Source organism: Euprymna scolopes, chromosome 45 (genome assembly GCF_053919585.1).
Source record: "Euprymna scolopes isolate OS-2025 chromosome 45, ASM5391958v1, whole genome shotgun sequence".
In the NCBI taxonomy this organism is placed as follows: domain Eukaryota; kingdom Metazoa; phylum Mollusca; class Cephalopoda; order Sepiida; family Sepiolidae; genus Euprymna; species Euprymna scolopes.
Genome location: NC_136526.1, coordinates 31,708,082 through 31,721,697, shown reverse-complemented (window position 1 = coordinate 31,721,697; position 13,616 = coordinate 31,708,082). Strand labels below are relative to the sequence as shown.

The 13,616-nt window shown below is 21.7% G+C and overlaps 1 long non-coding RNA gene across 2 annotated transcripts in view; it reads left to right on the top strand.

The window, feature by feature from the left end:
• The first annotated feature begins 312 nt into the window (after positions 1–312).
• The window catches only part of LOC145269362 (uncharacterized), a 68,078-nt gene continuing 54,774 nt past the window's right edge, over positions 313–13,616 (top strand). The window contains exon 1 of one of the 2 annotated variants that reach the window (XR_013865007.1): positions 313–790. This is a non-coding gene — a long non-coding RNA (uncharacterized LOC145269362). The remainder of the gene's footprint in view (positions 791–13,616) is intronic. The other variant, XR_013865008.1, reaches the window with a different exon arrangement.

The window sequence follows — 13,616 nt, the reverse complement described above, 5'->3', positions numbered from 1 at the left end:
AAGGAGAAAAAACGATTTTTTTTTAAATATTTTATTCGCAGTTTCGTGTTAGGGGTGTCAAAAATTCCTACAAAAATTCTGATACACCCAGTGATTTGGCCAGTGTATTCCAATATCGATGTTTACCTAACGTTTGTTATAAATGTTGTATTTTTATACGTTATTATTTATACAAATTACCAATAGCCGATCTTTGGAAAACAGTTCATAAATATATATTTCATAAAAGTTCTATTTTTGTTTGATAAAAAAAAAAAAAATTGGGGGGAAAAATTTTTTATAAATATATATTTTTAAAAAAACAGTCCATAATATATTTTTATTATTAAAAAAAAGAAAAACAATAAAAAAAACAGTATATGAATTAAAAAAAAAACATGGGGATGCGGAAGGTGAATTTAACCAATATATTTTACATTTAATATCCATTAGTTCTCTAAAAACATTCAATATATCTTACATTTAATAATCATTTCTGTGAAAATGTGTCTGCAAAAAAACATTTAAATAATATGTAATTCACTATCCTTGTCTATTTCCTATGACGTGGCAATAGCCCGAGTAAGCATGATCGGTAATAATTTTTAACAAGGCAACAAAATTTTCCAAAAATTAAAATCACCAAAAAAATTTAAAAAAATAAAAAAAAATGAAAAAAAGAAAAAAATTAATTTTCTGCGAACTTGCTTTTCCGGCCGCCATCTTAAACTTCCACCCGTCAAACTCGTCTCGTTTAAATTAACTCATCTTATAATCGTTTCTTTGTTAAAAACAGATTGCCAAACAAAATGTAAGTATTTATTAATTTCATTGATTTTTAAGCTCTTTTGGTTCATTATGGTTCCCTTTGTTTTAATAGAAAAATGAGTCAACATTCCATGATTGCATATAAACGAAAAATGGTAATATAGAAATCACTCTAATCAGGTTTTGGGTTTGTATTACTGTACACATAGATTCGAAAAAGTTGTCAAAAAACAAATATAGAACAAATAAATGTTATCAAAGGCAAGATAAGTTACTTTTCTACCTAACTGGATATATTTTTTGTGTTTTTATTCAGTGTAACATGTTTATTCAGCTCGAAAAACATGCAGTGTTTACCGATGTATTGGAAAATTCAAAATGGCAGCCGACTCTCTCTCGGAGAGGGTACGTTTGGGAAAAGGTATTATAAATAATAAACTAGACAAAATACTGTTAGAAATTCGCTCAATATATATTACCGTGACATAAGTTGACATATATTCGGTTGTTTTCTAACAGTATTTTGTCTAGTTTATTATTTATAATACCTTTTCCCAAACGTACCCTCTCCGAGAGAGAGTCGGCTGCCATTTTGAATTTTCCAATACATCGGTAAACACTGCATGTTTTTCGAGCTGAATAAACATGTTACACTGAATAAAGACACAAAAAATATATCCAGTTAGGTAGAAAAGTAACTTATCTTGCCTTTGATAACATTTATTTGTTCTATATTTGTTTTTTGACAACTTTTTCGAATCTATGTGTACAGTAATACAAACCCCAGGTTTTTATTGTTTAGTTTTGTTTTAAAACTTGCTTTTTTTTTTTTTCGAGTGCCTTAAAAATTATTTTTATATTGAAAACGTAGCAATTACTTAGCATATTAGGTACTCTAATATAATCTCTAATGGCCCAAAGCACATGAATGATAAAAGAAAACTGTTTTCGGGGTGATTCAAAACAAACTCATTAAACACCGCTGCTAAAAACATAACAAAAAGTTATTTAACATGTTCCTATTTACAATGCCTCCCCACAGGACAGAGTTAGACACCAGGGTCGTTTTTTAATGTGGAGAAAAGGAACAAAAATAAAAATTGTCTCAGTCGTGAAGGACCTCTCCTCCACTGACAGAGAACAAGAAACTGAAGTGTAGATCTGAACAACAGATACTACACTTTAATCTTGACCCGAAGGCCAAGAGTTTTAATTTCAATGTTTATAGGAAATATTTATTTTTTGAATGGAAATTTGGTACTCATGCAGAGAGTGATCCGTTGGTGTATCAGAATTCTTTGGAAATTTTTGACACCCCTAACACGTAACTGCGAATAAAACACAAAATAACTCGTAATTTCTCTTATAAAAGTGGGTTGTTTATTTTCTTATGGAATATACTTCTAAAATAAAACTATTAAAGTTGTTTAAAAGTAATAGAAATATTATTTTTATTTAAAAAAAAACAATGTTTACAAAGTGCCCGCATGCCTTAATGCAGCCATTTTTTTTGTACGTAATGAAATCAATTGAATTTTAGGAGTTAAATATTTTTAAATTTTTAAACTTTAAAAATCTATCAAAATTTTTTCTATTATTCTATTTTTACGATATTTTCAGGGTCAATGTGAAATTTTATGCTCTTTCCAATAAACCAAATATAATATTTTAGACAAACGTTTTTTTTTTAATTCGCCCCCCCCCATTTTGAAATGTCTATTCAAATTTTAATAATTAATTTATGTGCCAATATCACAAATTGAAGATAAAAGATGATTAAATAATATATTCAAATTTAAAACAAAAAAAGAATAGTTTTTTTAGAAATTTAGCTCTAAAGTCCAAAGTTTAAAACATTGATTTTTTTTTTAATGAAACCTTATAATCTTGTTATATTGCACAGAAACTTTCGTTTTATTACGAAAATTATTTCTATTTCATTCAATGTTTTTTTCGTTTTTTTTTTAGATATTAAAAAAAAATCACTCCATAAAGTGAAAATAAAATATATGAAATCGAAAACTCGTGTATTTCTATTTGAGAAAAAAAAATCATGAACTGTTTTTTTTTTTTAAGCGAAAAATTATAAGTAAAATGTGACTAGTTGGCAGGTATGGAGGCACAAATTTCTTCACATGCAAGGCTAGACGGCTAACGTGGACGTGTGGTTTTTACTTCCTTCTCTCTTCCCGTAGTTCAAAACAATAAAAAAAAAACAACTACTTCTGGTTTTCAATAAAAACATAAAATGCTATCGTCATAGTGGGTTTTTCAAATAGGTGTTTAAAAAATTCTTTTATTCAAAAAATAAATGGAATATAAAATATAAATATGGATTAATTCTTAACAATGAAGAATGGAACTACACATTGATTAGTAATTTTTATAGGTAAGTGATTTTTTTAAATTTATATCGATTTTTTATAATCGACATTTCGTTTATTTTCTTCAAATGTCTTTTTAAAGAAAACCGATTTAAAAAAAAAACAAATATTGCATAATTTGCTATTAAACCTGTTATGTTTTTAAAATTTGGTCTTTGCTCTTTAATTGAAAAAAAATTAGGGTTTGAATTACATTTTTCAAGTAGTTATAAACTTGGAAAGAGAGGAGGTTTAATTATTCAACATTTTTTCATGCATTCGTAACATTGGTTTCTGACACACCTAGTGATTCGTGCTGAAATAATAACACTATTTAAAAAGCCATTCTTAACATGGGGAGGGTGGTGTTTTGTACCTAATCTGTACAATTCTTACAATTGAATAAAAACATATAATAAAACTTTAATTAAATGTGGAAATACGATTTTAAAAATCGCGCGGATCACTCTCTGCATTAGCACCGAAAACTTGGTGGAAAAAGGTGGGGGATAATACTGATAATGACGAGAAAAAAATCAACAGGAAGTGTCGAATAAATAAGTCCCAGGCGCATGCATGGGTGATTAACTTTTTAGAAAGTCTATGGAGCGAGCAACACCTCAGAAAGAATGCCATTGTTACCATGTTCCTTTTATTGTTAACTTATTCTCCTGCAAAAATCATGACTGTTGGTACGGGCAAAATGAAAGGCTGACCTCCAAAGTATAAGTTAAAAACTCACAAAAAATCAGGAACCCAACAAATTTTGGTAAAATTTTACTTTAAGGTCCGTCTAACATTCGTATAGAAAAACTATTTTTTTTAGATTTCAGTGTGCTTTAAAAGAATATGGTAACCGTTTCCGGCACAAATTTACCATTTGCATGGTAATAACCCTTGAACTCTGAGACTATTTTCCATTTCACAGCCTAGCCTTACAAAAATGGCCACCCATAATAACATATAGAATTACATGGCTTAATATTTGGGAAACTACTTGTTTTTCGTCTAATTTAAAATTTTCGCTAATACTACACTGTGATAAGGCAGTTTGGTACACGAGTGCACATTTAACAGCTTTTGTTTATGCTCACGCATAGCGTAAGTGAAGGCTAGGCTGAAAAATAGAAAATAGTCCAAGAGTTCTGGGGTTGATATAGTATTACAAGCATATGCTGTATTTTCATGCACATCAGCAATATTACATACCTAATGTGCTTTAACAAGTCATATCTATTGTATTTGTCAATTTTTAAAAAAATTACATTGATGAAAAGAGAATAGAACTAGCATTCCAATGATTCTTTTAGGCCTTCAATATTTTTATGCTCAATGTTAAAAATGAAAAAAAAATGGTAAAAAATGACGACAGCAAAAAAGGGAAACTATTTTTTCAATGTTTACATTTCATATGGTACGTTTGGCTACATATGCGCAGGGTCAAATTTGATTGGATATGGCTGAAATTTTACAGGCTATATAAGCACAGAAGTCCATCTCTACTGGACTTTGATTTTTACTTTTAGAACCACAGGAAGCAAAGTTACAACTGAGCAAAGTTGACGAAGAAAATTTCAAAATTAATAAGATAAATCGGTATATATCATCCATTTTCATAAAGATAATACTTTCAGAATTATTTTCATGTATAATATGTAAATATTTGATAATTATTAATTGTGCCGAAATTTCTTTAAAATGTTATCTTTTATAAAAATTCAAATTTGCTTAAAGGGAAATTGCTCACTATGCGCTAACCATCGCTGTTAGCGTATTATCGAGTTTGTATTCTCTTCAATATAGAAAACTGTTTTTTCTTCTTTCAAAACGAAAGCAGAAACAAGTTTCATGCTTTATTCTGAGTCAATTTAAAAGAATTTTTATCAAGTTTTTCAAATTTGATTTCCAAACCATACTGTTTTGTTGTTTAGTACACATGTACTAAAAGCGTTAAAAAACAACAAAATGTACTAAGTACATGCTTTAATTTTTAGTGATAAAAACAAAAAAAACAAAAAAAAAAACAAATATATAGCAAATAAAAGGTACTTTTGCACTTATGCTACTATGCTGAATTATAATGTTATTATGTAGAAACCAATTCTTAACATGGGGAAGGAAGGGTGTTTTGTTAACTATTTTGTACTTTCACTTAAAAATTAAATAAAATATAGTGAAACTTGAATTTATTTTTAACTCATAAAACATTTTTTCGAATCTGTAAAAGAAACACGTTTTATTTTTAGCTGGAGATATTTAAATAATAATAATAATAATTAGGCGGTTTAATACAGAATTTCATTGTGATATATTTTGTAAATTTTTACCTCGTTTCTACCTTAACATAGTTCTTTAAAATGACTCTTATGGTTTTCGGGTATGCTGAAAACGATTATTGCATTTAAATTTTCCGCAAATAAGTAGCTTTCCAGATATTAAGTAATATCATTTCTTATGTTATTACTGGTCATCTTGGTACATGTGTTTGTGCATAATTTCTTTACTATCTTTAGGTTACTTTCTTTAGGGTTACGTTTGCACACTTGCGTGTACCAAGATAGCAACCAACAATAACATAAGAAATGACATTGCTTAATATCCGGAAAACTACTTATATGCAGAAAATTTAAATGCTATATTCGTTTTCAGCATACCCTAAAACCTATGAAAGTAATCATCTTAAATATTTAGGTGGAAACAAGGTAAAAAAACTACCGTTTTATTTCTTTGTTTACATAATTGAATGTTCAGTAAAACAACAGAATAGAAATGATAAAAATTACCATCAACTGGTGAATAGTTGTTGCTTATCAGGATTCCTGGTATCCTGGTATTTTGAAAACTACATCAAGAACTCGTGTAGAGTACGATTTATTGTTGCATCTCAGAAACTAGGGGTATATTTTGGACCAGATCGAGAGGATTTAGAAAATTAAAAATTGGACTTGTCCCAAAATGCATAAGTTCTGGTCGACTACGGGAATTTCTATCTTTTACAAAAATCCAAAATATATATGAAAAAATTTTCTTTGATTTATTTTGGAGATTAATTCATATCTACTCAATTTTTTTTTCTGTGAGGGAGTATTAAATACCGGCCATGAATGCTCTTTAGGCATTCAATGGCTACAGCCCAGACTAAGCTCTCCTTTGGTGAGGAGGCAGGAAAATACCTATTCTCAATAAAGCTATATTTAAATACCACTATAATACTTAGTTTTTGTTCATAAATAGACACCTACTGTATGATACCATGCACCAGTTTAAAAAAAATTGAAATTTGTACATCTTAATTTATAACTCATGGCTTATGGTAAAGAGATACATCAAATTTGATTGCATAGTCAGAAAGAGCACACAATTTATAATAAGAGTTCGAAGTTTCATGAGAATAGCTTGAAAAATAAATAAATGGTGGCAAAATTACTGAATTTCTTGAAATATTGAGGTCCATAATTTAGCCCACTTTTTCTAAAGAAAAATGTCCACAAAAAGCCTAAATTTTGGCACTTAAAATTCTCATAACTTTTGAACTACTGATGGTATTTGCATAATTCAAACGGTTTTAAGATTCTTTTCATAGCTCTTTTCATGCAAGTTGATAAAATAACAATTATCTTAAAAGAAAAAACGCAACTTGTAATGCTAGTATTTACCATGCAAAAGAAATCAAACAAAAATTTTTTAATCCAATAAACACACAAAAAAATGCCCCTTCTCGCAGATGGCCAGAAAGTGGGTGCTCATTTTAAGTTAAATTTACATGGAAAAGTGATCACCCACTTTTCGGGAAAGTAATTTCTACATATGAAAATATTTTTTTGCGGCGGAAACGGTTTTCAGATTCGTTTTTAGCAAACCAAAATCTACAAAAAACAATATTTTGTTCTATACAAACGTGGGCCTTAAAGTAAAATAAAATAAAAATCACGGCTGTCCGTCCCCAATGATTATTTGTAGGTATTTGCAATATAAAGTATAAAAATAACTTAAAATTAAGTATTAAAACACATTAATTTATTTTAGTCTTTGATGAAAATAAAGCATCATAGATGTTAGCAATGAATTTACTTTGTAAATATTTCTCATATATTTTACAAAAGACATTAAAGTTCTATAAATATTGAAACCGTTCTTCATTGCTAAGATCCACTTAAAACACAAATAGCTTCTGCCATTTTTTCTTTCATAACAGAAGATTTCTTAGCCTTTGGGTCAAGATCAAAGTGTAATATCTGTTTTTCAGATGCTACACTTCAAGTTCTTGTTCTCTGTCAGTGGAGGAGAAAACTGTCATTTTTATTTTTTGTTCCTTTCTCTACTTAAAAGAAAAGGACCCTAGTGTCTTACTCTGTCCCGTAGGGAGGCATTGTAAATAGCTACTCACTAGAACTTCCTATACAATTGACAGATAACTTGTAGATACTATTCTAACATATTAGTTGATAACTTTTATCTTTACATCCCCACCACGTGGCCACAGAATGAATTATGGTCATTTTTGTGTGCACCAGAGAACTTGTGTGTATCATCCCATGTTGCTTTTTACTATTTCTGTGCTATCATCAATTTCCATTTCTTCTTCATCAGGTTCGTTGGTCAACCTGACAGATACATACTGTTTACATTTAAATGTATATATGTTGCTTAAAAAAACAACAACAATGACAAACACAAAGTTTTTCTCAATTATATTTAATCAGTTCTTAGCATTTTCACATTTTGGATCGCTGATTAAATGCAAATGTTTTGCTTGAAAAAACAACAGCAAATTGCATAAAGGTCTACTACACAAGATCTTAAGCTATGGTATAGCTGGAAATCTCTTCCCAATTATGAAATCATTTGTCGCTGACATATAAGAAAAGTGATTGATGGGCAGAAATAAGAAGCTCACAGTGTTAATGCTGGAGTCCCTCAGTGTTCTACCCCAGGCCCAACTCTCTTCTTTTTTCTTTGACAAACTTCTGGGCCTGACCTTTATTCCAGATCTGAAATGGAACGTATATCAAATCCATTGCCGATGTCATGTGAAAAATAACGGGATCATTCTACCACTTCTGTAGATATCTCATTGACGATGCAATTCTCTATAAGTTTTTTCTTTTAACTCACGTTCACCCCTATGGAGGCATATCGCCACTTGGACCTAAGGTGCTACTATCTGGGACCATGTCTACAAAAGGACAAGAATTTGGTTTATGCTACATTTAAATTTCTGCATATCAGTACAACCAGGGAAGCAGGTGGCAGGAAGGGAATTCCAAAATCTAGCTATTTGAGGGAAGAAATAGAAAATATAGAATAGAAAGCTTTTTGGCATCTAAGGACCTCAACAGTAAAGGGATAAGATCTTATTGCTAAGCGGGTTTGTCGGGATATGTACATCGAGGGAATGCAGCAAGTCCATCAGAACACATTCGATTAAAACATTTGTAACACAAGTACAGAGATGCAATATTGCAGTGATTGAACAGGGGCTGGAGCTGAGTTGATAAAGTGGGACCGATTAAATTGACAATTCTTTTGGTACCCTATCGAAGAAAGAGAGACTAATAGTAGATGCACCAGCCAGGATGTAGCAACAATACTCCATTCATGGATGAATGGTGGCCTTGTAGATGTATAGGACACTCTCAGGTGTGAGTAGTCTTCTAGCGAGATAGAGGGAACCCACCTTCTTTGCAGTAGCCTTTGCAATGTCTTCTATCTTTTTGTTCTAGTTCATATTTCCTGTAAATGTTAGGCCGAGGAGTTTGACGTTAGAATTCTCAGATAGGGTGTTACTTGTTATGGATATAGGCAGTTGAAGAGGTGTCTTGTAATTGTTAAAGGAGAGAAGCTTACGTTTACTAGCATTAAATGTTATCCATTTTCAACTCAATTCCACTATAGTCTCGAGGCCATTTTCTAACGATTTTGCCATTGTCTTAGATGTATGTACATCCATTTTTCCCTCAAGCGTATTATAGAGCCTCGTATCATCAGCAAATATATCCATCTTGGACACAGTATTATCAAGGAGTTTATGAATATCAGGAGTAATAATGGTCTAAGGATCGACCCCTGAGGCATGCCCGCATTAATGTTTTGTTGCTTGGATGTACATCCATCATTGACAACTATACTCTAAGAATGATCAAATTATATTTAGTATATATCCAGTTATACCATACAATTTAATTTATATATATATATATATATATATATATATATATATATATATATATATATTTATAAATATATATATATATATATATATATATATATATTTATAAATATATATATATATATATTTATATATATATATTTATAGATAGATATATATTTATACATATATATATATTTATAAATATATATATATATTTATAAATATATATATATATATATATATTTATAGATATATATATATTTATAGATATATATATATTTATAAATATATATATATATATATATTTATAGATATATATATATTTATACATATATAGATATATATATTTATAAATATATATATATATATTTATAAATATATATATATATTTATAAATATATATATATATATATATATATTTATAAATATATATATATATTTATAAATATATATATATATATATATATATATATATTTATAAATATATATATATATATATATATATATATATATTTATAAATATATATATATATTTATAAATATATATATATATATATATATATATTTATATATATATATTTATATATATATATTTATAAATATATATATATATATATATGATAAATATATATATATATGATATATATATATATGGTATATATATATGATATATATATATATGGTATATATATATGATAAATATATATATATGATATATATATATATGATATATATATATGATATATATATATGATAAATATATATATATGATATATATATATGATAAATATAAATATATGATAAATATATATATATGATATATATATATATGATAAATATATATATATGATAAATATATATATATGATATATATATATGATAAATATATATATATGATAAATATATATATATGATAAATATATATATATGACAAATATATATATATATGATAAATATATATATATGATATATATATATGATAAATATATATATATGATATATATATATGATAAATATATATATATGATAAATATATATATATGATAAATATATATATATGATAAATATATATATATGACAAATATATATATATATGATAAATATATATATATGATAAATATATATATATGATAAATATATATATAATAAATATATATATAATAAATATATATATATAAGAAATATATATATAAGAAATATATATATACTAAATATATATATGATAAATATATATATAATAAAAATATATATAAAATAAATATATATATATAATATATATATATATAATAAATATATATATATAATATATATATATATAATAAATAGATATATATAATAAATATGTATATATATAATAAATATGTATATATATAATAAATATATATATAATAAATATATATATAATAAATATGTATATATATAATAAATATGTATATATATAATAAATATATATATATATAATAAATATATATATATATAATAAATATATATATATATAATGAATATATATATAATAAATATATATAATAAATATATATAATAAATATATATATAATAAATATATATATATAAAATATATATAATAAATATGTATATACAATAAATATATATAATAAATATATATATAATAAATATATATATATAATAAATATATATATATATATAATAAATATATATATAATAAATATGTATATACAATAAATATATATAATAAATATATATATAATAAATATATATATATAATAAATATATATATATATAATAAATATATATATAATAAATATATATATATATAATAAATATATATATATAATAAATATATATATATAATTTATATACATAATAAATGTATATATAGAATAAATGTATATATATATAATAAATATATATAATAAATATATATATATAATAAATATATATATATATATAAATATATATATAATAAATATATATATATAATAAATATATATATATAATAAATATATATATATAATATACATATATATAATACATATATATATATATATATTTATAAATATATATATAATAAATATATATATATATAATAAATATATATATTTATAAATATATATATAATAAATATATATATATTTATAAATATATATATATAATAAATATATATATATATAATAAATATATATATAACAAATATATATATATAACAAATATATATATATAATAAATATATATATAATACATATATATATAATAAACATATATATGATAAATATATATATATAATACATATATATATATAATAAATATATATATACATATAATAAATATATATATATATTTATGAATATATATATATAATAAATATATATATATTTATATATATATATGTAATAAATATATATATAATAAATATATATAATATATATATATATAATAAATATATATATATGTAATAAATATATATATAATAAATATATGTAATATATATATAATAAAAGTATATATATGTAATAAATATATATAATAAATATATAATATATATATAATAAATAAATATATATATATAATAAATATATACAATATATATATATAATAAATATATATATATGTAATAAATATATATAATATATATATATAAGAAATATATATATATGTAATAAATATATATATATAACATAAATATATATATATGTAATAAATATATATATATAATAAATATATATAATATATATAAAATAAATATATATATATATATGTAATAAATATATATATATATGTAATAAATATATATATATATAATAAATATATATAATATATATAAAATAAATATATATATATATATGTAATAAATATATATATATATGTAATAAATATATATATATAATAAATATATATAATATATATAAAATAAATATATATATATATATGTAATAAATATATATATATGTAATAAATATAAATATATAATAAATACATAATATATATATAATAAATATACATAGGAAATATATATATATGTAATAAATATATATATATGTAATAAATATATATATGTAATAAATATATATATGTAATAAATATATGTATGAAATATATATATATAATAAAAATATATATAATACATATATATAATAAATATATATGTATAATAAATAAATATATAATAAATATATATAATAATATATATATAATAAATATATATATAATAAATATATATATATAATAAATATATATATAATAAATATATATATAATAAATATATATATAATAAATATAGATATATAATAAATAAATATATAAAATAAATATATATATATAATAAATAAATATATATAATAAATAAATATATATAATAAATAAATATATATAATAAATATATATATATAATAAATATATATATATAATAAATATATATAATAAATATATATATAATATATATATATTATAAATATATATATAATAAATATATATATAATATATATATATAATATATATATATAATAAATATATATATAATAAATATATATAATAAATATATATAATAAATATATATATAATTAATATATATAATAAATATATATATGATAAATATATATATATAATACATATATATATATATAATACATATATATATAGTAAATATATATATAATACATATATATATATATAATAAATATATATATATAATAAATATATATATATTATATATATATAATAAATATATATCTATATAATAAATATAATAAATATATATCTATATAATATATATAATAAATATATATCTATATAATATATATAATAAATATATATCTATATAATATATATAATAAATATATATCTATATAATATATATATAATAAATATATATCTATATAATATATATATAATAAATATATATCTATATAATAAATATATATATAAAACATATATATATAAAAAATATATATATAATAAATAAATATGTATAATAAATAAATATATATATATAATAAATATAAGTATATAGTAAATATATATAATAAATAAATATATATAATAAATAAATATATATATAATAAATAAATATGTATATAATAAATATATAATAAATATATATATAATAAATAAATATGTATATAATAAATATATAATAAATATATATATAATAAATAAATATGTATATAATAAATATATAATAAATATATATATAATAAATAAATATGTATATAATAAATATATAATAAATATATATATAATAAATAAATATGTATATAATAAATATATAATAAATATATATATAATAAATAAATATATATATATATAATATATATAATAAATATATATATATAATATATATATAATATATATTTATAATAAATATATATATAATAAATAAA